The following is a 26,625-nucleotide window of genomic DNA, read 5'->3' as shown; positions in this document are numbered from 1 at the left end:
AAAAGCCCACACCAGATTCCACATGCCCCAGACCCAGGGCAAAGCAGTAATTTGATAAAAAGCCAGTGCGAGACTTACCTGCTGGCCTTGGAGAGTCTCCCGGAGAGGCAGGAGGTGGCTGCGGCTCGCCCGGGGACGCAGACGCTGGCGGCAGGCAACTTGGGGAGCTTACCCTGCCGCGCGGCCGGGGCCGTTTTGAAACCTCCCCCCAGCTCGTTAACTCCAAGACCCGGCCCCACCCAGCAGCCTGTAGAAGAAGGTGCGGGGATGCCTCAGGCCCAGCAACTACCTGGCCTGGGGCACAATCCCACCTATCAGCAGACAGCCCGCCTAAAGCCCCCTGTGCACACTGCTACCTCTGGACGTGGCCCTGCCCAGTAGAGGGCCCAGGACTCACTTCCACCTACTAGTGGGCAGGCGCACAGAATTTAGGGGTCCTCGTAATGATGATTTGCGTTGCTCTGCTTCAGCGGTTCTCTGTGTAATCCCTGAACCAGCGTTGTTAGCATCACATGGGTACTTGTTTGAAATGTAAATTCTCAAGCTCCAACTCAGACTCACTGAATCAAAAGTTGTGGAAGTGAAGCCCAGAAATCTGTGGCTCCTCTAGCCCTCCAGGTGATTCTAATGCATGTTCAAATTGGAAAACGCTGCTCTGCTCCATAATTTACAGCTGCTAGACCACAACCCATGGTCCAGGCCCACGTTACAAGGAGTGGTCTATTAAAACAGCGGCTGAATTATACAGGGGGCAATGTTAGATTCTGAAAGGTATGAATCTTTTATTTGAATATAAATCACTTAAAGAATAGATTTTCATCCTCTACATGTTCTTAGGTGCAGCACTTAACTGCTGAGGATTAAGGTTCCACCAGTGAACAGTGATAACGATAGTTTTAGTAAATATCTTTCAAGCAACCTATGATAGCTCCCCATAGTTTATTGTAATTGAATAAGATTAGAATAGATAAAATTTCCCCTAGTAACCTAATATAATACTCATCTTAAACTTACAGTTTTGAAACATTTCAAATCAACACAGAGTAAAATTTTCAATAAGCATAGCTGAATTTGACAGTTACAATGTGGATGGCTGATTTCATGGTTTACAGCTGTTCAAATTTAAGCGTTTCAATTTGGATGCTCGGTTACCTCCTCCCCAATGAGATCTCCTTGACTCCTCTCTGCTTTTACCCATCCTAGTAGCAATGCCTTCTTTAGGGGAAGCCTAATCTCGTTCTCAGTGTGGAAATAAAATGAGCAGTGAAATGTAAACAATATCTATTGACTTGAAAGATGTGTTTTAGACACAAGGTCTCTGTCAGCATGGTCAAAGTCCAAAAGCCCTCTTCACAGGGTAATAACTGCACCACTACTTAAACAAATATATTCCTAGCAACTATGTTGCACATCATTCGATGCTGAATTATCTGCATCTAAAAGTCGAGCCTCATGTTTGTGGGCATCTCTTTTCAAAGGATTATTTTAGCTTCTGAGATTTCTCTGGCATTCTCATCTCACTTTCTTTCTCCTTAATTTTAAGTACTGTTTTGAGTTTGCAAAGGAATCTCCTGAAATCCTGTTTCTGGCACAGGAATGAATTTAGATGAGGGAGAGAAATGATGAGATGCAAAGAGAAAAAGAGTGTTGCTAATCTGGGTTACAACTGCTCTGTGTATGTTGTAGGTGGTTTATTATTATGCATTATCTCAATATGTAGAAAATTAGTGATTATTATGCCTTTGAGGGGCATCTCCTCTTATATCACCCCCTGTCATGATTCTATGACATATTTTGAACTGAACAGAGAAATAAACCATTTTAATGTCTAGAGAGACTCAAACAAGGATGTCGTCTAGTAGACTTCCAAAAAAACAGAGATTTGGAGGCTGTTTCTGAACAACTAATTGAAACTTACAGGTCACATGATCTAAGGTGGGGCCTTTGCTCGTTCCACAGCCTATTCTCCTATATTATCATTTCTCTAGTGTAAAACTTATGTAAGCTATTGCATGACTTAGTGGCATAAATCAACAGCAATCATTTATTATTTTTATGACTCCTCATGGTTTGGGAGGTTAACTGGACTCAGCAAGGTGGTTGTCACTCGGGGTATCTCATGTGGTTGCATGTGCTGATTCTGACAGTTGGCACTCTCTCTACCTTTATGTGGTCTCTGCAGCACGACAGCTTCAGGGAATCAGATTCTCAACATGGCAGTTGAGGGACCCAAAGCACACAAAGAACTTCCAATCAGCTTTTTGGTTTCTCATTCTTAAATATGAACACACAGCCAAGGATCACCAAGTAGTGGAGGGACATGCATGACACAAAAGATAAAGACTAAAACAAAGCAAAACAGTAAAACAAACAAACAAACAAACAAACAAAGGTACTGTTCTAAGTGCTTAATACAAATTAATCTCGTTTGTACTTCCCAACAACTCTATGCAATGAGTACTCTTATTACTTCTATTTTAGTGAGAAAACTGATAAACAGAGATCTCGTAACTTGCCCAAGGTCATTGGTCATAGTCAATGGCGGTACTGGCTGCAGAGTCTAAACTCATAACCATTATATCATATACCAGAAGCCATTCATGGAGCAAAAGGAGAAGTCTCTGGACATAATATCTTTAGAGACAAAAGTAGATTTTTGCACTCAAGAAACAAGAAATGAATGCTATTGACAAGGAACATTCAGGAAAAAAAAAGTTTTTTTTAATTAGAAAGAATATAATGGTACAAATAAAAACAGAGAGATTGAAACACAAATTTTGAGAAAATCTTTCAGACATGTGAATAAAAAGCAGAGATGGAAAATAAAGAGACAAGAAAATTAGAGGCTTCATAGCCCCTTAATGAGTCCTCTAAACAGGGAAGAGAAAAAACACAGGTGACAACATTATCAAAAAAGTGAAAAAGTAAGTGTTTGGAGCTGAAGGACACAGTTTTCAGATGAAAAGGACCTCTCAAGGGTCTATCTTAAGCCCAATGAGTGAAGAAAGAGCCACATCAAGGCTCATCATCAAAGAGCCAGAGATAAAGAAAAGACCTTACACATTTTCCAGAGAGAAAAACCAGCTCTCAGGGTGAGGATTTAGAACCGGGAACAGATTCCACTGGACTTCTCAACAGCAGCATGGGCCCTGTTCCAGTTGGAGCTCTGCCTTCACCATTCTAAGGGGAAATGACTTCCAACCGTGAACGCTGTACCGTGCCAAGCCACAACCAGACCTGAGGACACAATAAAGGTATTTTCTGACGTGCAGCCTCTCAGCACATTTACTTCTCAAGCCACTTTGCTGCTTCAAAATGAGGGAGTAAATTTAAAAAAGGACGACATGAAATCCAAACGATAAGGAGTAGACTGCAAATGAGAATAGATGGGAATGCCCCGGATATAGGGCAGAGGAAATTTCCAAGACTACAGCAGGCCTGGAGCGTGGAAGGACAGATGGCTCCAGGAAGGCTGTCTCCATGAAAAAAGTAGTCCTGATGGGTCATTTAATGGGTCTGATTTTACTAGGAGTTTAACAGCAGCATCCAAAAATGTGAGGGTGTGTGAATGATGGGTATGTATGAAACACAATAGTGCAGGACTCTGTTAAAGTCCAGGGAAAACAAAAACTGATACAGGAAATGTAAGTGACAACACATGGTGCGGTTCAGCTGTGATGCCTGCAGTTAGGAATCTACACAGGAAACACAAAGTAACCCAGAAGTGTGCTAATTCAGTGGGAAGACGGAAAGAGGGACCTGTATTTGTGGTGTGTGGTGGGAGGGATGAGTTAGACCCCTTGATCTTCATTTTAAATGCAGGGAAATCAGCCAATAAGGATATCTCCAATTGAAAAGTCAGAACAGTGAGCAGTAGTTGAAAAATTGGGGGATACACATTAGGGTAGACTAAGAATGTCACCTGCCATTTCAGTAAGCAAAGAATGTTGCCTGCCATCCAGCCATCAGTCACTGCAGCCGCCCCTAACAATGCGCCCTGAGAGGATACATGAAGGAGATAAACAGGACACTGGCCCTAAATAGTTAAGATGCATATCTAAGGAATAATTTCAATGAGCCCAGACCCTTGCATCTTCCTATACATAGAGAAGCAGTAAAATCATTAACCTGAGATGTCTGGGTTTTTGTGATTAGCAGTAATCTTCTGATGTTCGACTACATGTTTATTTGTTTGCTTTTCAGTAAAAACTATGTATCCTGGCTCCTCCCTTACCTCTTCAGAAAAGTTCCCCAGAGCTATCTGAGAGGCTGTCTCCTGAGCTATACTCTTTAGTAAGATGCTCGAATAAAACATAACTCACAACGTTAGGTTGTGCATTTTTCTTCAGTCGACGTTATAAACAAATCTAGTGTTGAAATCCCTGCTTTTTAAGTGGGATAATGGAGCAGGGGTGGGCTCGTTTTATTAACAGCCTTAAGTGCTGTTGTACTTTTTAAAAAGTATGCACATGTATATTAATCTGTTAAAATTTAAAATTAAATAAAATCAAAGTTCTGCTGAAATAATATCTGTCAGTATCTCTCCACCAGTGCCTATAATTGTGACTAGAAACCAGGAGCTGTTGCCTTATTTGGCAACATTTAAATGTTGACCCAAAAACATCCTGTTGCAGAAAACCTAAAATCCCTCTACATAACAGATTTTCTTTCCATTGAGGCATTTACGGCCGCTCTTAAATTGCTTTTGTTATCTGGAGTAATAACACACTGACTACCATCACTCATTAGTTTTGAAAGGAGTTCATCAGATACGTGACCACCATTTAGGTGTGCCCTAAGGAAACGAAGTCAATAACTCAAGCATTCAGTGGGTGTAGAGACTTAAGTTAAATATGATCCCACCTAAATGTCCTGCCTTGAAGGGACCAAGCTGGACTAGGGAAGGAAAGGTCTGCAGGGGCAAAGCGATGTCATTTGATGAGGATGGACACCTGAGGAAGAGTAGAAAGATGGAAACATAGTATCCAGAAGGACACATTTTTCTATTTCATGGATTTGCTGAGACATTGTTTTGCAAAACTAATAACCTCTGTGGTTTTAGCCATTTAATAAACACACCTAGATTTAAATATTTGAAGTTCAAGAAGTATCTTAATTCACTTTGGAAAATTTTCAAAATTAGAACTTCTATTTCTATTTTCTCCAGGAGGACATTTGTTAATTAACGCAGCATCTTCTCGTTCAAACTGAAGATGTGTGAGGGAAAAAGAAGAAAATGCATTTCCTAAGTGTAATAAGAAAGGGGGATGGGGGGGTGTAGAGCTCAGCATGCGCAAGGTCCTGGGTTCAATTCCCAGTACCTCCATTAAAAATTTTTTTTAAACTAATAAATAAACCTAATTATCTCCCCCCCAAAAAAGAGAAAAAAATTCTTAAAAAGAAAAGGGGGGCTTGTTTTTATGGCCCATTGAAAAACTGGGAATATTATATTTGAAAATAGATTTAGGCAAGATCTCTTGGTATCTTGTCCGATCTCCAGAACAAAATAGTAACATTCCAGCTCATTCAAGCTAAAATTTTTGGGTTTCTCTCCTTTGAGTAACTTATTGGCTCACAAGACTGTTCTCTCAGCAACTCTTTGAATTGGTGCCTGACTTCATGTAACACATACCTTTTTCATTATTAGACAAAAACCAAAAACCTCCAAACTATACTCATTTTTCTGTCTTCTCAAAGATGATTTTTCTTCTTTAAGAAATACATCTAGCGTCATCTTCATCTTAGTGTTCCTTCCCTTCTCACCACCTCCTGTCTCCCAAAGGCTCTTTCCAGATAACTTTCCTATGAAGTAGAAACTACCTCTTAATGATATTAAAACCATGCTATTGGGTTTTAACATATTTGGAGGGTAAATTGAGAGTACACTTCAAACTTTAAAATATTCATAATCAGTAGCTTTAGGAATAAAACCTAAAGAGATATCAGACAAACACACATGGACATTTGAGTTATTTAAAAGTGAATTGAAATTACTTAGATATTCATTCATAGTGGGTTGGTGAAATAGGTATAACAGAATTCTTGTACTTTGCAGCATTATAAACAGTGAGGTAGAGATGGTCTATCTATCTATATACCTATTTAATCATCTACCTATCTATATATCTTAAACAGCTCAAAGTATATTGTTAATTGAATGAGTATAGTATGACCCCATATACAATAGCCAAGACATGGAAGCAACATAAATGTCCATCGACAGATGACTGGATACAGAAGTTGTGGTATATTTATACAATGGAATACTACTCAGCCATTAAAAAGAGAATAAAATAATGCCATTTGCAGCAACATGGATGGACCTGGAGATCATCATTCTAAGAGAACTAAGCCAGAAAGAGAAAGAAAAATACCATATGATATCACTCATATGTAGAATCTTAGAAAAGAAAAAAGGATACTATGAACTCATCTACAAAACAGAAACAGACTCACAGACATAGTAAACAATCTTATGGTTACTGGGGAAAGGGGGTGGGAAGGGATAAATTCCGGAGTTTGAGATTTACAAATGTTAGCCACTATATATAAAAATAGATTTTTTAAAAGTTTCTGCTGTATAGCACAGGGAACTATGTTCAATATCTTGTAAAAAACCTTTAGTGAGAAATACACAAAAAACAAATATGTGTGTGTGTGTGTGTGTATGCATGACTGAGACATTGTGCTGTAAGAAATTGACACATTGTAACTGATGGCATTTCAATAAAAAATAAAAAAAGAAAGAGTATAGTATGACCCCATTTTGTCATAATGTGTGTATCTAATATCTATCCATATAAATGTCTGGAAGGATGTATGTGAAAATGTTCATAGCAGTTTTCTTTGGGTGCTTGGGAATATGGATGGATTCTTTTTCTTTTTACATTTTAATGAGTTGTCTGCTTTGTTTTACAACAAATAGGCATTACTTTTTAATCACAGAAAGAATATATGATTTTTATTTAAAAATACATACTATGGGAAATTATGATTTAAGTTCTTTATAAATCCTTCCAGTAAGAGTTTATTCCATTCTTAATATATCTAAATTAACTATTGGGGAAAATAAATAAACAACTTTCAAATCATAAAACAATAGTCCTGGAAGCAACTCTAAGAAATCTTCCCTATCTTTGAGCAAGATAATACTTTTATCTATTTTTATGGAACTATATTTAGGGGCAGCACTGGGAATATCATTAAAAGGCCAGCCATGAATTGTAACTGGGGACAGCACTGCCCTTTGGACAGAGGCAGTGACTACTTTCATCAGCTGACTGAAGATCACTGATTAAAAACACTTATTTTACGTGCATAGTGGAAGCTGAGATCTCACTGTTCCATTAGTGAATTGGGAAATAAAGTATGCCGACTTGTCAGGAAACTTGGAAATGCAACTGTGTTTTAAGAGTTTCCAAAGTAAAACAGAGATCTGTACGAAAGTTCTGATGATACCACACAAATATTTTCTGCTCATCAGCATAAGGCCGAATAACTTGATTAGGATAATTGGCCACAAGGAAACTGGAGCCTCTAGAACACAAAGCAAGGTTCCATTGACCTGCCAACCTTACACCTCCTGAAATGAAAATGACGTACCTCTTCTCAGAGCTTTCAGAGCCCCAGCGTCAGTCCTAGTTTAAGCCAAATCTCCCTCCTGGCCAGTAAATGTGCAGTACTATTCGCAAGATTTCTAACTTTTATACTTGGGTTCATCGTTATTGCTCTTACTACTAATGAGGACAAGAAGCTTGGTTTAGGTCCAATTTAAGGTCTGTGGAAATTAGTTTGGTTTCCTTCCAGACCAAGCCAATGAAAATAACTGGTTCCATTCATTTATTAGTCCAGATAAACAAAGCCAGTTTTATTCTGGGCATAATGCTTATCTGTGTGAGTGACCTGCACTGGAGCCCAGGGGAGGACAGAAACCATGAAAAGCAGAAACTGAAAAGTTGGCCTCTTTCCCCGAGAGCCAACTGTGTTCCAGAGCAAGGAGAAATAGTACTTGCATGAGCTGAAATGAAGAGCAATAGGCTCTCTGGGTTTTTGACCTTTGAATACAGGAAAATTAAAGCAATTTTACAGTGTAGTCTGGAAGAACAATTCTTGCTGGTTTGTACTCAGTTTAAAGGTCCACAGAAACACAAATGGATTGTTCATTAGGGCACTGATCCCTTTTGAAAAACTTCTCTCTCTTCCCCAAAGTGTATAAAATAGGTTTCCTTTTAATATAAAATTAAATTACTATTTATCTTTATTTTGAGATCTTTAAAATAATCCTCTCGAGCTATTTGGAAATGCCCCTGTAATAAAACCAAGGCTGGGAAATACAGCTTATTAATATGGACATTCATATCAGGGTTGTGTTACTTAGTCTCCAACAAGGTACTAAAATGGCTTTTCTCCATTAATTTTCTTTCTTCAATTAAATAATGTTTAATGAAAAATACACCTGCTGCCTAGTCCAGATTCTTATCTAGAAGTAATCACTATCTGCACTTTTATCTTTGCAGAAATTTTCTGTGCACACACAGCACTCACATATAATATATAAAACATACAAGGAGATAAATATTTATATGTCTCACAAATGGGAATTTTCTTCCTTATACCTATTTTGCAGTTTTGTTTTTCTTTACTTCTTTCATTTTTTTTTTTAATTTAAACATATATCCCAGAGATCATTCCAAACAATCCCAGTTAGGTTTACATTATTCTTTCTGATGACTGCAAAATATTTAACTATATGGATGTACCATAATTTATCGAATCAGTTATCTGTGGAAGACAGAGAGCTGTTACTTGCTTCTCTCTTATTTCCTACAAGCAGTGCTTCAATAAACATTCAGATATATGTCTTTGCATATGTGTGTAAGTAAGAGAAACTTCTAGATGTAGAATTGCTAGGTCAATGTCCCTACCTCTTTTTAAATTCTCCCTGTTTAGTAGACATGACAAAATTTTACTTTTCACTTAAATAATTACACAATGAAAATAAGAGAAACCAAGGAGTTCACTATATAAAATGGAAACAGTAACGAGCATTGAGTTAACGTCAACAAAACACTCAGTTTTGAATGTTCAAAGCCTAAAAAACCCAGCATCTAGATCCTGCTAACCCAGACAGAAGACTCTCCGAGAGCTTTTACTCCCTTAAGAAACACCCCACTTTCAGTTCCTGAAAGAATTTGTCACCAAGTTGTGAAGAGGATACCTTCCAGAAAGCAATTCAATTCAATGCTGCAAGTATTTATTGCCTGCCTACTTTTTATAAAGCCCAATGGACTGTAAAAAGAATTTCATACTGTCTCTGCCCAGCAGGGACATGGAGTGAGAGGAGATAACTGCAACAACCAAGGCGTTTAGTGAAAGGGCCTCATTGCGGAGGGGAAGCCGGGGCAGGGTAAGGAGGCGGGGCAGCAGGGGCGGGGTAAGGAGGGGCAGCAGGGGCCTCACTGTAACTTGGAAAAATCTTTATCATATCCCCTCACATGACAAAGCTATGTCATAAGCAGTGATAAAAGGGAAGACACATTTCTCTAGCACACTATAGGTATTAATAAAGATGTTTCAAAGGAAGAAGGAATGGAGAAAGGATAGGAGGAAGGCAAAGAAGAAAGAACATGAAAAACAGAAACAATCTCCAGCATGAATCATCCAAAAAGACTTCTTACATGTCTTGTTCATCTTTGCATCTCCATCAGTCAAGGGATGGCTCCATGTTCACACCTTACAAGCCATCTGCCTTGAATGATTTGCTTTTCTCTGTAACATACACAGCCCTCTCATGCTTCAACGCCTTTGAATGTCTTCCTTATATTAGTCCATCCAGCAATAGCCTACTTATCCTTGCATTGCTGATTTTAGGACCCTTGTTTTTCCTTTCACGTGGGAAAATACACCCATTCCTTCCTCTAGGCTCTCATGCCCCTAGGGAATAGCTCCATGATAATAAAGGACAGAAAGAAAAGAAGAAAAACAATGTGTTCTTTGTTCTAAAATTAAGTATAGTCGATTAAATGTTGTGTTGATTTCTGGTGTGCAGCATAGTGATTCAGTTATACATATTCCTTTTCATATTATTTTTCATTATAGGCTATTATAAGGTACTGAATATAGTTCCCTGTGCTATATACAGTAGGACCTTGCTGTTGATCTATTTTATCTATAGTAGTTAGTATCTGCAAATCCTGAGTTCCCAATTTATCCCTCCCCATCCTCTTTCTTATAAGTTTGTTTTCTATGTCTGTGAGTCTTTTACTATGTGTTTTTCTTGCAATATTAGCACATACTGTCTTTATCAGGGTTACCTGTGAACATTACTTACAACTAGGCTATCATTTCTTTCTTTGTCTTCCCTGAAAATACAAGTCTATATTTCTTACAACGTTTAGCACAGTGCTCTATATTTAATAAAAATAATAAAAAAAAAAACTTACTGGGCATCTGCCATCCAGGCAATATGCTAATTTAATGGCTCACAGTGCATCATTAAACACTTGGTAATAATAGCAAATGATCATAGGGCTTACCTTGTGTAGGCACTCTTTCAGGCACTTTACATAATTAATGTATTTAATTCTCACGGAAACTATGGGAGGTAGGTTTGCTATCATTAGCATTTCTATTTTCAGATGAGGAAACTGAGGCAATGACAGGTTCAGTATCTTGCCCAATTTTAATGCTAGGTGTTGGCACCAGACAGTCTGGGCCACTATTTGAGACTGACTAGAGGCTTCAGTGATGTTTACATTTACACTTAGAGCTAGGCATCACAACTCCTGGTTTGGAGATAAGGCTCAGAGTGGCAAAACAGCTGGTTCCGGGTCACACAGCTAGCTGGCCAAAAAAGGAACAAAATTATATTTAACTGCAAGAATCCATACATTTTCCACTGCCTCTGCTTCAACTCAAATAAAAGTCCTGCCTTTCCCCAGAACATGACTCTTGCATCAGTTTGTAGTTTTCAGCAGTAGTTTTTGCCTGCTTATCATCCATTTTCCTTTCTTATAGTAGCACCCTGTTAGTCCTTCAAGGATCTGTCCCCTCTCACGCTCCGTACATGGAGGCAACACATGAATTGTGTTCCCGTTATGTTTACATGTCTTCTCCCCAGGAAGGTGTAAAGGTCCTTGAAAAGTTTCTTCTTCTTCCTCCTCCCACCCTCTCCTCCTCCACTTTTTCTTCTTTATCTCTTTCTCTTCTTTTTCTTTAGGTAAATCTCACTATGCACGATACAGAGGAAAAGTTGAAAATGTTTGTTGAATGAATGTCTTTCCCATGGTACTTACTCACTCAATATTTGTAGAATTGGATTATCTGTTGAACAAGACAGCAAATAAAATGGGCTTCACCAGAGTGTTAGGATCTCAGTCAGCAGAGAAAGAACAAGCCTCAGCCCCAGGTATGTTCTACTTCCTTGTGTCATGCAAAACCGGACACCGGGGTCACTGGAGGTTTCTGAGGCAGTTTCCTTGAGAGAGCCTATTTAGAATACTTGAGTATAATACAACCTGTTAGATGTAAAGGAACAATGAAACTGACAAGTTGCATATCTTAGAAGAAAAAAAGAATCAACATTCTCCAGACAGCGGAGTAAAGTGATCACGATACACAACTCATTGGCCAAAGACAAGCAGTCCCTGTGCAGTCGTAATCTAAATTTGATTAAGACATTTAGAACTTCTAAACAAAAACAAGATTACAATGTCCACCTATCCTCTATCTTTCTAAAACTAGAGTTCGAAACAGAATCAAACTGAGGGGGAAGGTGTAGCACAGTGGGAGAGTGTGTGCTTAGCATGCACAAGGTCCTGGGTTCAATCCCCAGAAACTCCATTAAAAAATAGATAAACTTAATTGCCTGCCCCTCAAAAAAAAAAAAAAAAAAAAAAAAAACTCAAAAAAAAGAACAAACTCTAAACCAAAAATAAGCATAACAAAGTCTTGTAAGATTCCAATTCTTCCCACTTTTTTAGGCTTCCCAAAAAAGATCAAATATCAAATTCCTTCAAAAAAAATGTTGGAGGAGCCTGCTCTGCTGTGCCTTAAGCATGTCGTTGGTTTTTCTTTGGGATAGTTGTGTGCCGCGCCTAAAAACAAAGGCAACAATGATACAAGTGCTGATCCAGTCATAAAAAGAGAAATTCTCTGCTCTGAACAGTGACCCTAACTTGAGGCTTCCTGGTCTAGATAGTTTTTTTCCCCTTATTCAATAGTTTGACATGCATTATTGCACAAAACCCACCACATATTTCCCATTATTCACAGCAGTATTGCCTGAGTATTTTCTGAAGAAAATAGTCCTAAAAGATGCAGTGGAAAAAAGTGCTTTGAGGTCACCCGTGTATGGGGCACTCTATCTCATCCACTGGGGATCTTAAAATATCATGTTGCTTATTACCATATAAGGGTCCTCATAGGGAAAAAAAGATGAACATAGCAATAATATTGTGGCTCCAGACAGCTGGTATTAGATACCATAATTATTGTGGAACAAAAGAAAACTGAAGGAGGCTAGTATAAATGTGGAAGTTAGACAAGATGTGAGTAATTAAAATTAATCTTCTTGGTATTACACTCTAGTTCCTGCTCTTGACTAAAGACCCTGATATTTCAATCAGTTACTCTCCAGACTGCCAAGCCTGGTTTAGAAGGGCTGTTTTTTTCACTGTATATAAACCTAAATTGTGAGAAATCAGGGAGTAGGGGACTATGAAAGAGGAAGTAATCACGGGGAGAAAATTTGGCATAGATCATCATTACTTCCTTGCTGAGCCATGGATACTTCTCTTTTTGCTAGTTTTAGTCTAAATTTCCCATTTTCTGTCTCTGTTTACTGAAAGACAACACTGAGAAGAACTGAGCCTGGCGAGGAAGAAGCCCAAAGGATAGTTTTAATAATGGCTAATATTTCCTAAGTGCTTACAACATATAGCCACTGTGCTAAGACTTGGATCATCTCATTAAATCAAGTGCCCCATGATGTGGGCACTACTGTTAACCTAAGTTTACAAGTGAGGAAATGGAGGCGTAGAGAAGTTAAAAATAAACAAACAAAAAACACGTGTCCAAGGTCACATGGCTGTGCTTTAATCACTATCCTAAAATGACCAAAGATGTCTTGTTAGCACTGTAGGTAGGTAGTTAGTCTCATAAAATGACCAACGAGCAATACGTAAGTATAATAACCTGAAATGAGGCAATGGCTGAATGAAGAGGGTCTTGGCCCAGGAATTAAAAACCTCAGACTACTGTCCCAGCTTCTCTTAAACTCTTTGAATCTCAGTGCTTCATCTTCCTAGATTATGGGGTTATTGTGAAAATCAACTAAGATAATGTTTACTTTAAGGACTTTGTAAATACAGACAAACCATACAAACACAATGCATTGCTCTATTATACATTAAAGAGAATGGGCCGTGAGTTAGGAAGTTCCCATCAGGGGGCTGAAATCGAGAGAGACCAGACTGAGTATTAGAAGGAGAGGTGGCTATGCGGTGAAGTATTCTGATATTTGGAAAGTTGGGGCAGACGGAGGAAGATGCACCCGAGATGACTTCTAGAAGAGCAAAAGAGGAAGTGCCCAGTAGAGGAGGAGCTGGTAATGGCCAGCAGCATGGGGATGTTAGAGGGAAAAAAAAAAAAGCCAAAAAAAAAAAAAAAAAAAAAGGAGAGAGAGACAGAGAGAGAATGAGGAGACAGTTAAAGGCCAACCCAAAGCTACGTACAGAATAATATGAGAGAAATAAACATGTGGCTAGTCTTCTCCAGCTGCTGGGTTGTTTACTTTTGCTCTTGTGGCTGCTGGAACAAAAGCTAACCTAGTATGAAGAAGGGAAAAACTGCACCCTTGCTCTTCTGCATATTTGTTTTGGGGACTTGTGGGATACCTCAGTTATTTCTGTGGGCTTTTTTTTTCTTTTTTCTTTTTTTTTTTTGGTCCCCATAAAGGAGAACTTACAAAGTTAAATTTGACATTTTTGCCAAATTTCTTAAACCAGTGGTCCTCAAATTTAGTAAGCATCAGAATTCCTGGGATAGGTTTGCCAGATTAGGCATTAAACATACAGAATATGCAGTTAATTTTAAATTTCAGTTAAATAATGAATAATCTTTTTGGTGTAAATATGTCCCAAATATTGCATGGGACACACTTATACTAAAAAAAAAAATTATTCATTGTTTATCTGAACTTCAAATTTAATTGGAAATTGTGTATTTTATCTTTAACAACCCTAACCTAGAGCTTGTTGAAATGCAGACACACCAGTTCCGTAATCTAATTCTGTCGGTACGTCTGAAATAGGGCTCAGTGATCCGCCGGCTGATTCTAGTGCAGCTTCTTCTTGGCCGGCACTTGGAGAGATACTGGTAAGGCTTGGAGAACGCCAACTTGGGCATGAGAGGTTTCAAGAGGCCGGAAGCACATCTTGGAGAGAAGAGGAAGGTATATGTAGTGAGCTTAGGGGATGCTAGGGGATCTTGGGTGACAGCAGAGATAAGTCTGAGTGCTAGGACCCCAGTGTGGTAACGAGAGAAGATAGTCACTGAGCCCCACTGTTGCGCCATTTAGTCCTCTCAGCAACCACAAGCAGAAGAAAGCTATTATTACCTCTATCTCTTTAGATGGAGAAATCAAAGCTGAGGGTTAAATAACTTGCCCAAGGTCACACAGGTAGTGTTCAGTGGCGTCAGTCTTGATCTAAGATCAGTTGTTTCCACAGCCCACATTCTGAAGCAGTCCTGTGCAACAGTAGGAGGTTTGGGCAATCTTTCCAATGCAACTTTTTTTTTTTTTTCCAATTACAGTCTTCAAATAGCTAAGTTAACGAAATATAGTCAGGAATGTGACATCTGCTCTCTAGAGGTACTCAAAGATCTCCACATTCTGAAGAATAATAGCCAAAAGGTCTGGAAGTTCATGAAAAGCTTAAGGGTCTGAGCTGATGGAAAAATTGGAGGGCCACTAGACAAGATATTGTTTAAGGCAAGTTTTTGTTGTTGTTGTTGTTGTTGTTGTTGTTGTTGTTGTTGTTGTTACTGTTGTTTTCTAAGAATGCTCAGCACCAGCCAAAAGCCATCTTCCCAAAGGGGTGTGTGTCAGGGGATGCTCTCCTTTGCAGCATAAACCAACAATTTTCTCACCAGGGGACCCAAGATGGTTGAATAGGCTCTGAAGAGGATGTTAGGTGAGACCACTCTATATGGGGAACAGGCTGATGAAGGAATTGGAGCCAGTTAGACTAGAAAGGAGACAGATCAAAGAAACCATGGCTGCAGTTTTCTAACGTTTGTAGAATTGGTAGAAAGGAAAGGCAATGAGCAAGGACCACAGGTTAGATGTTAGTAGGAAAAGGATTTTGACTCAATAAATATGTGGTAGACTGCATTATTATTCAAAATATTTGCTGCCTTTCTCTGGCATGTCTCTCTCCCTGCCTTGCCCTTCCCTGGGGGAGGATTCCACATGACCTGGGATGGCTCATAAAATGTGGAGACTTCAAGGTCCAGCATGGGATGCTCCATGATCTCTTTTCCCCTACCACGAGGTCTGCCATGTCCCAGATGGAAACTGATGTGGGGCAGAGTCAAGCTGACCTGTGGTCGGCACACAGCATAAGCAAAAAATAAGCTTCTGCTGTTTAAAAAAAAAAAAAAAAAAGTCACTTTTATTACTGTGGAATACCTCACTTTTCCTGACTGGCAAAATAAGAAAGCAGTCTCTAGAAGTCAGAATTGTCCAAAGATGGAAAGGACTACTTGAAGAAGTAGAGCATTTCCTGGGCTGGAAGTATTCAACTATAAAAAACAACTTTGAAGGATGTTTTAAAAAGGTGGCGGGGTGGAGGCAGGGAGAGGTGGATTGAAGTACTGGCTGAGTAGTTAGGACCTTAAGCTCCTGTCCATATCCCAGAGTCTGTGCCACATGAACAGTAGGGTAACAGGAGCTGTGAGATGGGCAAGGCCTTTTGCACATCCATGCTTTGAACACACTTGAAGAGGAGGAACACAGTGACATTTGGGCAGATTAATATCAGTTTGTGGTTACTGAAATTTAGAGTATTAACTTATGCTTGTTTGAGAACAGGCTCCTGGAATGTAACTAAAAGGAGAGCTAAATATTTATGTGGTTTGAGATTAACCATAAAAGACTTTCATGGGAGGCTTAGAACACAAGAATAGCTCGGGAAAGTGTAATTCAGTCGCTAGCATGGGCCGCTCCCAGAACCCTGCTAACTGGCAGATGTACAAGGCCAAGCCACACGCTTGGCCAGTGATCAGAGAGAGCAGGGACATGGAATAGGATACTGCCATTCCGCCTGTCCACAGCCCAGAGAAACGCCAGGCAGCATTCACTCCCTTCCCTCTCCCCTTCTCTGTTTGGTCCCTTCATTAGCCTCAGTTTTTCTCTTTGCTCTTGTTTCACGCTTTCACTCATCCCTCACTCTTAACATGGTCTCTTAATACTCTGATCTATCACAACTTTATCATCTCTCTATAACCTGATCCTATTTGCATCTACCATCTATTTACCTAAATCACTGGTGAGAAAGCTAGAAATGAAACGGGGTAAAACATAGCAACATTATAAAACGAGGAGAGCTTTCATCCAGTCAATGAAGGAAGCATGTGGTGGGGTGTGTACTATGTACAAGCCTGGCTTTGGGGAAAAAAGAGACCAAACTTCAGATCCATTGCTTATGACTGGGGGGACCTTGAACAAGTTACTTAAACGTGCCATGTTCTCAGTACCTAATCCTTAAAATGAGATCAGTGATCACTCAGCAGGATTAAATAAAGTAAAATATGTTATATTGCAAATACATAATAGACATCAGGTAAAAGGCTGATGTTATTGTATAAATTACATGACATTTTAGTTCAGCTTGGATCTGTATTATATATATATATATATTTTTAAATCTCAGGTTTAATGTTAGTATTTTTCAGCTACAGTTTTGTTGGTCATAGGGATTTTAATAAGTACTTGGAGACTTGGGACCCAAATCTACAAATACGTCTAATATTATATATCTTTATATGTGTATATTGCATATATAAGTATATATTATGGATTGAATGTTTACATACCTCCCACAAAATTCTTATGTTGAGCCCTAACCTCCAAGGTAATGGTATTTGGAGGTAGGGCCTTTGGAAGGTAATTAGATGAGGTCACGAAATTGGGCCCTTAAGTTGGAATTAGGGTCCTTACAAGGAAATGAAGAGAGACCCGAGCTCTCCGTTTCCATTACAGAAGACACAGCAAGAAGGCAAGAATGCAAGGCAGGAAATGCGCTCCAGGAACTAAATCCAGCAGCACCTTTGTCTTGGACCTCCTGCCTCCAGAACTGTGAGGAATAAATATCTGCTGTATTTAAGCCATTATAGTATTTTGTTATAACAGCCTGAGCTAAGACTACATATATATTTTTTATCCTGTCCTTTTGTTGAGTACCTCTCCTGAGAGTTCAGCTGAGTGAAATCTGGGGGTGCTGCCCAAGTATATAGAATATAGTCTATGTATCTGTATCATATATCTCTATATCCAATACAGGATTTAGTGTCAACTATTTTTGTTATGATCTACGTCCTACACAGAAGGAAGGGAATAGACACAATCCCAGTCTTCTAAGAATTTTACATTGTTCCAAATGACCTAGGGCATTTAGACAGACCCTTTTTGCTCCCTACCAAACCTCCATTCACCCATCTTCTTGGCTGGCAGAATTTATAATTTTCTTTGAAATGTCTATGTACCCATCCCTGGGTACATAGATGTCTCACAAGGGTCTAAGTCATGAGACTCTTGTTTCCTGCTTTCCCAGCCCTCTTTGGAACTTGCAGTGTCCTTGAGATGTAAGACATTGTTAAGGGGGCTTCTGGGGAAGTTTTACCTTTCTGACAAAAAAACACAAGTTGCTGGGAGCCCCTCTCTGCAGCCTGTCCTGGCTGGAGCATGCACGTATTGCTGGCCAGGGGTGACCTTTTGTAACCCTCGAATGACAACCAGGGGAAGAAAAATCAACATGCCAAAGACAGTAGCGCAGAGAAATAGGGAAGCAAGTTATCGACTATACTGCCGAGTAACTAAGCCAAAGGCAGCGACCACCTACTTCAAGGCTTGTTACATGAGAAAATAAACCTCTATTTGTTAAGTCACTATTAATCACGTATTTCTGATAAATTGCAACCAAAGATATTCTCAATAGATACCAAACAAACGTATAATGTATGGTAGAATTTCTGCTGCTGTGAAATTTCAGGACAAGTAAACAGGGGAGTGAAAAATTGGCATGGCAACAATGAAAAAAAAGTTTTCCTGAGGAGCTCTTTCCCTCATAAATGTAAGATTTAGTTGAGCCAATAAAATCTTCAATATTTAGACTATTCTTAAAGTAGATATAGTAGGCAATATAAAACTTTATATTTTGATCCAGAAAGGAGAAAGAAAAAAATATACATTTCAAAACATAAACAAAGAATTCTAGATGTATGACTATCTGATGACAAAAGAAAAATATTTGGGGGAGTTTTTTTATAGTAAATATTAGTTATATAATGTTGGCAACTAACACATACAGTTTTACCAGCTGTCTCCACATTCGTCAGTATCACGTGTTGAGATGCTGAAGGGAAGCGAAGCATCCCTATATTCCATTTAAATTTCTTCAGAGCCTGGCTGCAATCCGACTTCTTATTCCTAACGAATCCTCCCTCACCGCCACCACCGCGTATCAGTTTGCTTGTTTTGGAGTGCTTGCCTTACTGCTGTTTTCTCCTGAGACATTATTACCTCACGATAAAGCCAGTAATCTTCTTTACTTTTTCAGCTTCAAAAATATCTGAGTTTTACATGTCTAGGCCTACAAAAACTTTTAATACAAGTAGATCTAACCATAAAATTTTTTCATGGAGGTGTTTGATCATCGTTGGGCAGTCAGTTTACATACCTTTCCTGTTGACCTCTTTTTAAACTGACTTTCCTGTATTTGGAATACTTATTTGGCCGTTACAAAATTTTTCAACTCAAATGGAACCTTGTGATTCGCTGTATTCAGGGGCATCAGAGTCAAATTGAGAAGTTCCAAAGACATCCCTTCAACATGTGTATCTACTAAGTCACAGTAGCAGTTCGTATTGTGCAAGTAACCTACCTGCAAAAAGCAGCTTTAGTCTTTCTGAAATTTATCCCACAGAGTTCCAACATGGAATGATACCATTTAAATGATCGAACAGCAATTTTAACAGTGGTGGTTCTCAAAAAACAAAACAAAACAAAACAAAACAAAAACCCTTTACTAGAAACCATTATTAAGAAAATGTTTTGCATATCTGTGAATATACTCAGTGAAGTTCAGATCCGTTATGTAAGCACTTTTTAAAAACAGAAAACGATCCTTACATAATACTATTTTAAAATAAATTTTAATAGAATCTAAAATTCTTTTAAAACAAACCATTTCTTTTCAAAAAAGGTAATAGAGAAAATACAAACCAAAGCATTAAAGTTCTTTTCTACTCAGAGCCTTTGCTCCTGTTTTGTTCACAGTCATCACTTTCTCAGTGACAGTGAAAACTAGCCTTTTTTCCCTCATTGAGGGAGCTATGATGGCAGGAAATGACTGGTCTCGTTCACCCCAGCATCTAGCACAGAGCCTGGAACAAACTGACACTCCTTAAGTATTTGTTGAATGAATGATACCCTTCTTGCTGAATGAATGATACCCTTCTTGCTTCAAACCTTCAATGCCTCTCCTTTGTCCAAAAACTGAGCACAAATGCTTCACCTCAGCATTTAGGATCTTCTTTATAAATAGCCCGTCCTAGTCCAACAAGGTTGAAATAGAAAAGGTGTGCCTACAAATGCCTTAAGCTTTTAGCTGCAGGGTCTGCTTTGAGCAAAATCCTGACTTCCTACTTTATCTCTCCTTAAAAGATTCCTATCACCTGCTTTACAAAGATGCTTCTTGTCCCTCTAGCCAACAGAATTTCTTTCCTCTGTGCATCCCCTCTGTGTATGTCTCTTACAGCACTTGCCATATTTTGCTTTTGATTGTACGTATTTGTGTTCACATTTTATCCCCTCATCGACATTGTAAGCTCCTTGGGGAGAGGGATAGTGAATGAGTCCTTGTGTCAACTCCCCATAAAGTTGGCATTTCCTTCAGACATAAGTGTATACACCACATATTTGGATCATCAGAGTTCATAACTGTGAGAAGGAAGCTGCTAATGGAAAACATATATTATTAGAGTATTCAGAATTACACAGTGTGATTAAGGACACACACTTCTGTAACAGTCAGCATGGGCTGAATCCTCACTCTGTTGCTCAAAAGCTTTGTAACTTTGGGTAATTTACATAATCTTCAAAGTCTCAGTTTCCTCACCTGTAGCATAGTAATATTATTACCTACCTCATAGGGCTTTTGTGCAAATTAAATGAAATAAGGTATGTGAAATGCTTAGTAGACATAATAAGCATTCATTACTATTCACTCTTAATATCATTATTATCTGAGCTTAAGAGGTTTGATTTTTTTAATGGCTGATAAGTTTGCGTTGAAATTTTGGATCATAGATTAGAAAGCATCTCCGCACTGAGTAGCCCTCCATCAACCAAACAATAACACTTACCACATAATTTAGGGCCCATATATATTTCACTTGGAAATCTCAAAAACTTTCTGCCATTCTCCATTTAATTTTTGTAGAGACCTGTGATACGTTTCTTATCGTGGTATTTAATGTCCAGTTATTCCTCATTAGGTTAACTGCAATGATTTCTTATAAATAACTCTGGTTACTCATTCAGTATTTATTACAGCATACCAGTGAGTGCACTGCCCCATCGGAATGAACACCTCATGAAAAATCTAAGCCATTGTACCTTCATTGCAAAATGGGGTTTTGCAGCTTTTTTGTCCTACTTCAGGAGACCATCAAGGACACATATGTTAATCAACTGAGCACAAGAGCTGGGAGGGTACCACTCAAGGAATTTTCAAGATAATGTTACCATTTACTTGACTATAATTTAAATAATTTGGAGTACTTCTAACATTAGGAAGCTTTGAAAAGTAGAATGTTGACACAAAGAGAGTAGAAAAGAAAATCTTTTTTTTGGCATTTTACAAAATGTTCCTTCTAAAGAACAACACGTTTTTATAGGCCCGCACTGATTAAAGAAAACTTATTAGATATAAGTGAGAAGCATGTGCTTCTGGTGGTGTTGTACCCAGAGGATTTTAGTTAAGTGAAGTCTAAACTTTTAGAGTATATGAATTATACCCAGTTGGGCAGTGAATGAACCCTCTTCAACTTAAAGTGCAGAACTGTTACAAGAGGAAAAAAAAAAGTACAAAAAGTTATGGAGGAGACAAAAAGATATTGAAATCCTTTCCAGTGTCCCCATTCTGATGATTTTTAGGCGTTATGGCTAAAGAAGCACAACTTTTCCTCCATCCCTGAAACTGGTGTCTTGTCTAACACATTATTTTGAATGTCAGCAATCAGCCCTTGCACTTCCTTAGACTGAAGACCAAGACTGAGAATGGAGTGAACGCCTTTTCAGGCCCAGAAACGAAGACATCAGGAGTGTAAGAGAAGGCAAGTGAAAGATAAATACATTTGTTTTTCCATCTGTTAAGACATAACTAAAACATTCTTCCCATTTTTTCCGCAATATTCTGTCTCCTGGCAACAAATAACAAAAATTCCCAATCAACCACATCTTTCACAATTCTTGGTTCCTTGAAAAAGCCGCACTAACACTGCTATTAAGGTTTCTAATATATAAAATTATTTTCAGAAAAGAAGTAATATACATGATAAAGAGTGATGTATAATTACATGTATAAGTGATCTACATATATCACATACAGCTCAGTGAGGGAGCATGCCATCAAAACCATAAGGATGCATTATATAACTACTTCAAAAAACAATTGGGCATTATCTGGTAAATTTTCTATAACCCAGCAATTTCACTTCTAGATGTTTATCCAAGAGAATCTCTTTCGCACCCACCAGAAGGCAAGTATAAGAATGTTTTAGCAGCACTGTTTATGATCTCTTTTTCTCTCACATATGCACCTGGAGATTTTTCAAATGTTCATCAGGAGCAGAATGGATAAACCTATTGATACTTGTGGAAATTAATTACAGCTACATGCAAAAATATGTACAAATCTTGTCTACATAACAAGAAAATCAAGTAGCAGAATATTACACATACATTTCCATAATATATAAAGTTAAAAATGTACAAGATTAACCAGTATTTTATTTAGGCATAAAAGCTTATGTGGAAAAACTAAAGAAACACAGGAGAGTAATGAACACAAAATTCAAAGTTGAGAAGGAGTAGGACTTGACAGAGTAACATTCTTTCTCTTTAAGTAGATAGTGTGTAGATAGTTGTTCACTGCACTGTGATTCTTTATATATTGCATGTATTCAATAAATGTTCTTTGGAAACTGCTCAATATTTGGTAAAAACACTGAAAAGCAAAGGGTGCTACAACATCATTGCCATTACTGTATTTAAGCAAAATATTGTAAAAGTAATACAATTTTCAGTTCTTTACAAAGTCATCTACTTGTGTGCAGTCTGGGACATTATTGAAATTATGGCAGTGTTTAAATGCTGTTAAAACAGTAAGATTGGCAAAACTAGTTGGTCTAGTTCATTATGCTCTGTCATTCTACAAAAGGTCAAATTCCATAAAATAAACTGACAGGCTGTCTGTCCCAGGACTTTTGCTTTTTACAAACCTTAAAAATGAAAAGTTATTTTGAAAACTTACTGAGACATTTTAAAATACATTTTTGCATGAGGGTTTTTGTTTTGGCCTCCCTTTTCATTGAATGGTTTTATATTATCTACTTCTAGAATGATTCCTTAAATGAAATCCAGACGCTGCAATTCCATATGTCTATTGTGTTTGTATGGGCTCTACTATGATTCAATTATAAACTCACAATTTTATTTTTTATATTAATGAATTTTATTGTGTCTTCTCACTTCACGTTTTTGCTTTTATCGAGATGGATTTAGTTAAGAATCATTGGTCCCAAAGTCTTTCTAAGTATTTCATTTTCAACTAAAGTTTATGTATTACTTAAGAGATAAATTTTTAATATTAAAATATCAATTTGAAGATATTTTATTTCCATTTTGCTAGTTATAATTAAACTGATAAAATTATACCGTTAAATATTATGAAGCACTACTTTGGAGAATTTTATGTTTTTAAATATTGCATTAAAATTTACAATTACAGTTTGCAATTATATCAAAATTTTAACAATCTATTTTTTTATCCTTGTTATACTTAAATTATACTTAATGTACCTAAGTGAACAATTCATGCTCGTATTGTTAAATGGAGCACTGTGTTGCAATAGTTTTGTACCCTCTTTTATTCTCCCAAGTTATCTAGAGAATCCTGCAATCCTCAATGTTTTGATTATATAAATCAGTGTGTTAGCTTTGTGGTATGACATTGTTCCATAGCACCTTATATTTAAAGAAATCTTTATATGAAACAAAATTAACAATTTTTGTTTTAATGTATTTGAAGATATTGTAAGATTTATGTGTGAGAAAAACCTTATTGCTTAACTTTTCTATATGTTATCATTATATGAATGGAATAGAAACTGTGAAAATAAAAATTGTCAATGAATGCCTAAAGACAGGCTCAAGATGCCAAATTATTCATCCTTGGACTCAAGGCAAAATGATTTTATAGCTTCGACAGCATGATATAGTTTATAGAAGATGGGTTTCTGGGCCTGACAGACCTGCTTTTACATTACAGCTCTATTAACTGTACATTTTTGAGCTATTTATTGAGATGTCCTCACCTGAAAGGTTACACAGGGGTTTTGTGGAGACTAAATGAGATAATGTAGGACTAATTCCTGGTACAAAGTTATTACCCAGTAACTGTCCTCCCTGCCCCACCTCCTAGATCAAAGAAGGAAATAAAATTTTTTTCAGTATAAGAACATCAAGTAATTGCAATGGATTACAAGCAACTTCTTTATCATCCAAAGCACTTACCAGTGCTTTTTGGTGACTTAAATTACAGACTTCAGGATTTCTGCCCCACTGTCTCCTCCCACTCACTTCATACATGTTTTCCTGTCTGTTGTTCTCTTTTATTTTAGGGGTTTGGGACAAGAGAGAGATGTGGTATCTCAGGGAATGGAAAACCAGAGGGAGGGAGGGGATGGACCAAAAAGGAATGTGTAGCATCATCATCATCTTTGAAGAAAGCTTCTGTACGACATGAGTTGTGAACAAAATACTTTCTACGTGAAATGGCAATGCTATCTTGCAGCTTTGTAAGATAAGCCATCAAAGGAAATCCCATGGAGGCCAGACATTCCACATAGATTTCTCTTGCATCATTTTGTGCTTATCACTATGGAAGGCCTTGCAGTGGGTGCTACTTTCCGAAGACAGAATCAGATATACAACAAATTCAATGTAAAATTATTTTTCCATTTCTATATCTAAGGTTAATTTCTCTCTCAAATCCATTCTCACCCACACTGAAAACATTTTGAGACCTCTCTGACTCTTCCTGGGGCACAAGAGGGCTTTAGGGCTGTCTTAGGCCTGTCTTCCTCAAGACCCCTTTTATAATGTTTTCTGTTCTTACTCAGCATTGGGCAAAGAATAACCTTGGGGGTATTTCTGCTCTCCAGGGTAGGGTCTAGGAGCCTGGCTTCTTTTTCGCTCTCAGTCTCCCCTCACCAGTCCAGTGCTTGAAGTCAAGTCTGCATTCCTGTACATCTTATCCTGCACACCACTCTGTAAATGGTGGCCCAGGTAGTTGTGCAATATGGCGTTCCTCCATGAGTACACGCTCCCAATGCCCTTGCCCCCAGCCCACCTCAACTCTCTTCTCTTTTTCCACTGTGCACAAATTTTATTCAGATTTAGTGTGGGAAGAGAAAACTGGTTGAGACTGAGCACATAATCTTTAAAATATATGGTTTATGTCGTATTTTGTGCAGTCATGCAAGGCTTTAAAATTCCAATACATCCAAGATTTTGCATCTCAAAAGTTTTCTCTGTATGAACAGGGAGAGTACAAACGGAGCACAAGTAGGAAATGTGCTTATATTCCTGTTCTTGTTGTGAGACCAAGTTTAGGTGAAATTGTTAAATAAATTAAAAATTCCCCTCCAAACTTAGTGGCTGAAAACAACAAATTAATATTGCTCCCAGTTTTGTGGGTTGACCGATGGTTCTTCTACTGATATTTATTTGCCTGGGCTCAGACACAAAGTTGCAGCTGGTGGCCAGCTGGGGTCTGAGCTCAGCTGGAACATCTGAGACAGCTGGGCCCCTCTCTCTCTACACGGTCTTTCACTCCAGCCTTCCTTATGGCATAGCAATGCTCCAAGAGACTAAACGCAGAAGGTGACAAGGCTCTTAAGGCCTAGCCTTGGAAGTCACATAATGTCACTTCCCCCATATTCTACTGGTCAACACAAGTGGCACAAAACTCCGTGTTCAAAGGATAAGGAAACAGACTTTACCTGATTGGACACCAGGTTGTGTGTGCTGTGCCCAGCCTGCATAGAAGTACCCTTGTCAAAGGGCAAGGTTGAAAGGGATCCTGGGCTCCATTCAGCCATCTGGTTGCTTTGGAGTGGATTTACCGGTACTGGGAGGATGGGGGTCTTCCCCTTGCCAAGTCCTGTGCTCGTGAGCGCTCTCTGCCCACTAGCGACATTTTCTAATTCACACAAAACACTGTTTAAGCTAGTCAAGGCCCTGCTGAATACCATCTTAGTGTGAATCAAATAGACGCCAGAGACTGATGGAGGCTAAGCTCATTCCCATAGAGTTTAGGTGGTTATTCCAAAGCTGCACAGAGGTTGCAGTGTGGGGAGAAGGGGAGAGGGAGAGAAATTGGATGTTTCTGGTTTACCTCCTCTGTGCCCTTTTCACTCCCAGGAGTGAAGCCACATTATCAGGCCCTGGGAGGGAAGTGTTCCCAAGATTGTCCTTAAGCCTTCTGAGCATGTCCCACATGGATGATTCCTTTGCTGGCTACTCTTCTCCTTCTTTATCATTTCTAAGCCCTTTAACCCCTTTTTGCAATTTCTCCAACCCCTTTCCCCTTTTCTCTGCTGTCCATCAACCCTTCTAACAGAAATAAACACATTTCCTTCCCTAGCAGTGATTTTTTTGGTCTGTGGCCTCAAATATCAGCTGCTTGTCAGGGACTCCTGTCCCTATAGCTTTGAAGAAGGGAGAAGTAAGCTGTGGTCTTAGTCTGCTGACTCCCTTGGGAGTAGAGAACAGGTACATTTTGATTCTGTGATTAGATGTAGGGAAAAAGCAAATGGCTTTTCTGTTAATAAACTAAAAGCAAAGACACTGAATTTGCAGATATTAACTACTATATATAAAAATAGACAAACAACAAGTTTCTACGGTATAGCACAAGGAACTATATTCAATACCTTGTAGTAACCTATAATGGAAAAGCATATGAAAACAAACATATGTATGTATATGTATGACTGAAACGTTATGCTGTAAGCCAGAAATTGACACAGCATTGTAAACTGACTACACTTCAATTA

This window comes from Camelus bactrianus, chromosome 5, assembly GCF_048773025.1.
Source record: "Camelus bactrianus isolate YW-2024 breed Bactrian camel chromosome 5, ASM4877302v1, whole genome shotgun sequence".
NCBI classification, from domain to species: domain Eukaryota; kingdom Metazoa; phylum Chordata; class Mammalia; order Artiodactyla; family Camelidae; genus Camelus; species Camelus bactrianus.
The sequence above is the reverse complement of the archived record's forward strand: the minus strand, read 5'-3'. Positions refer to the sequence as shown.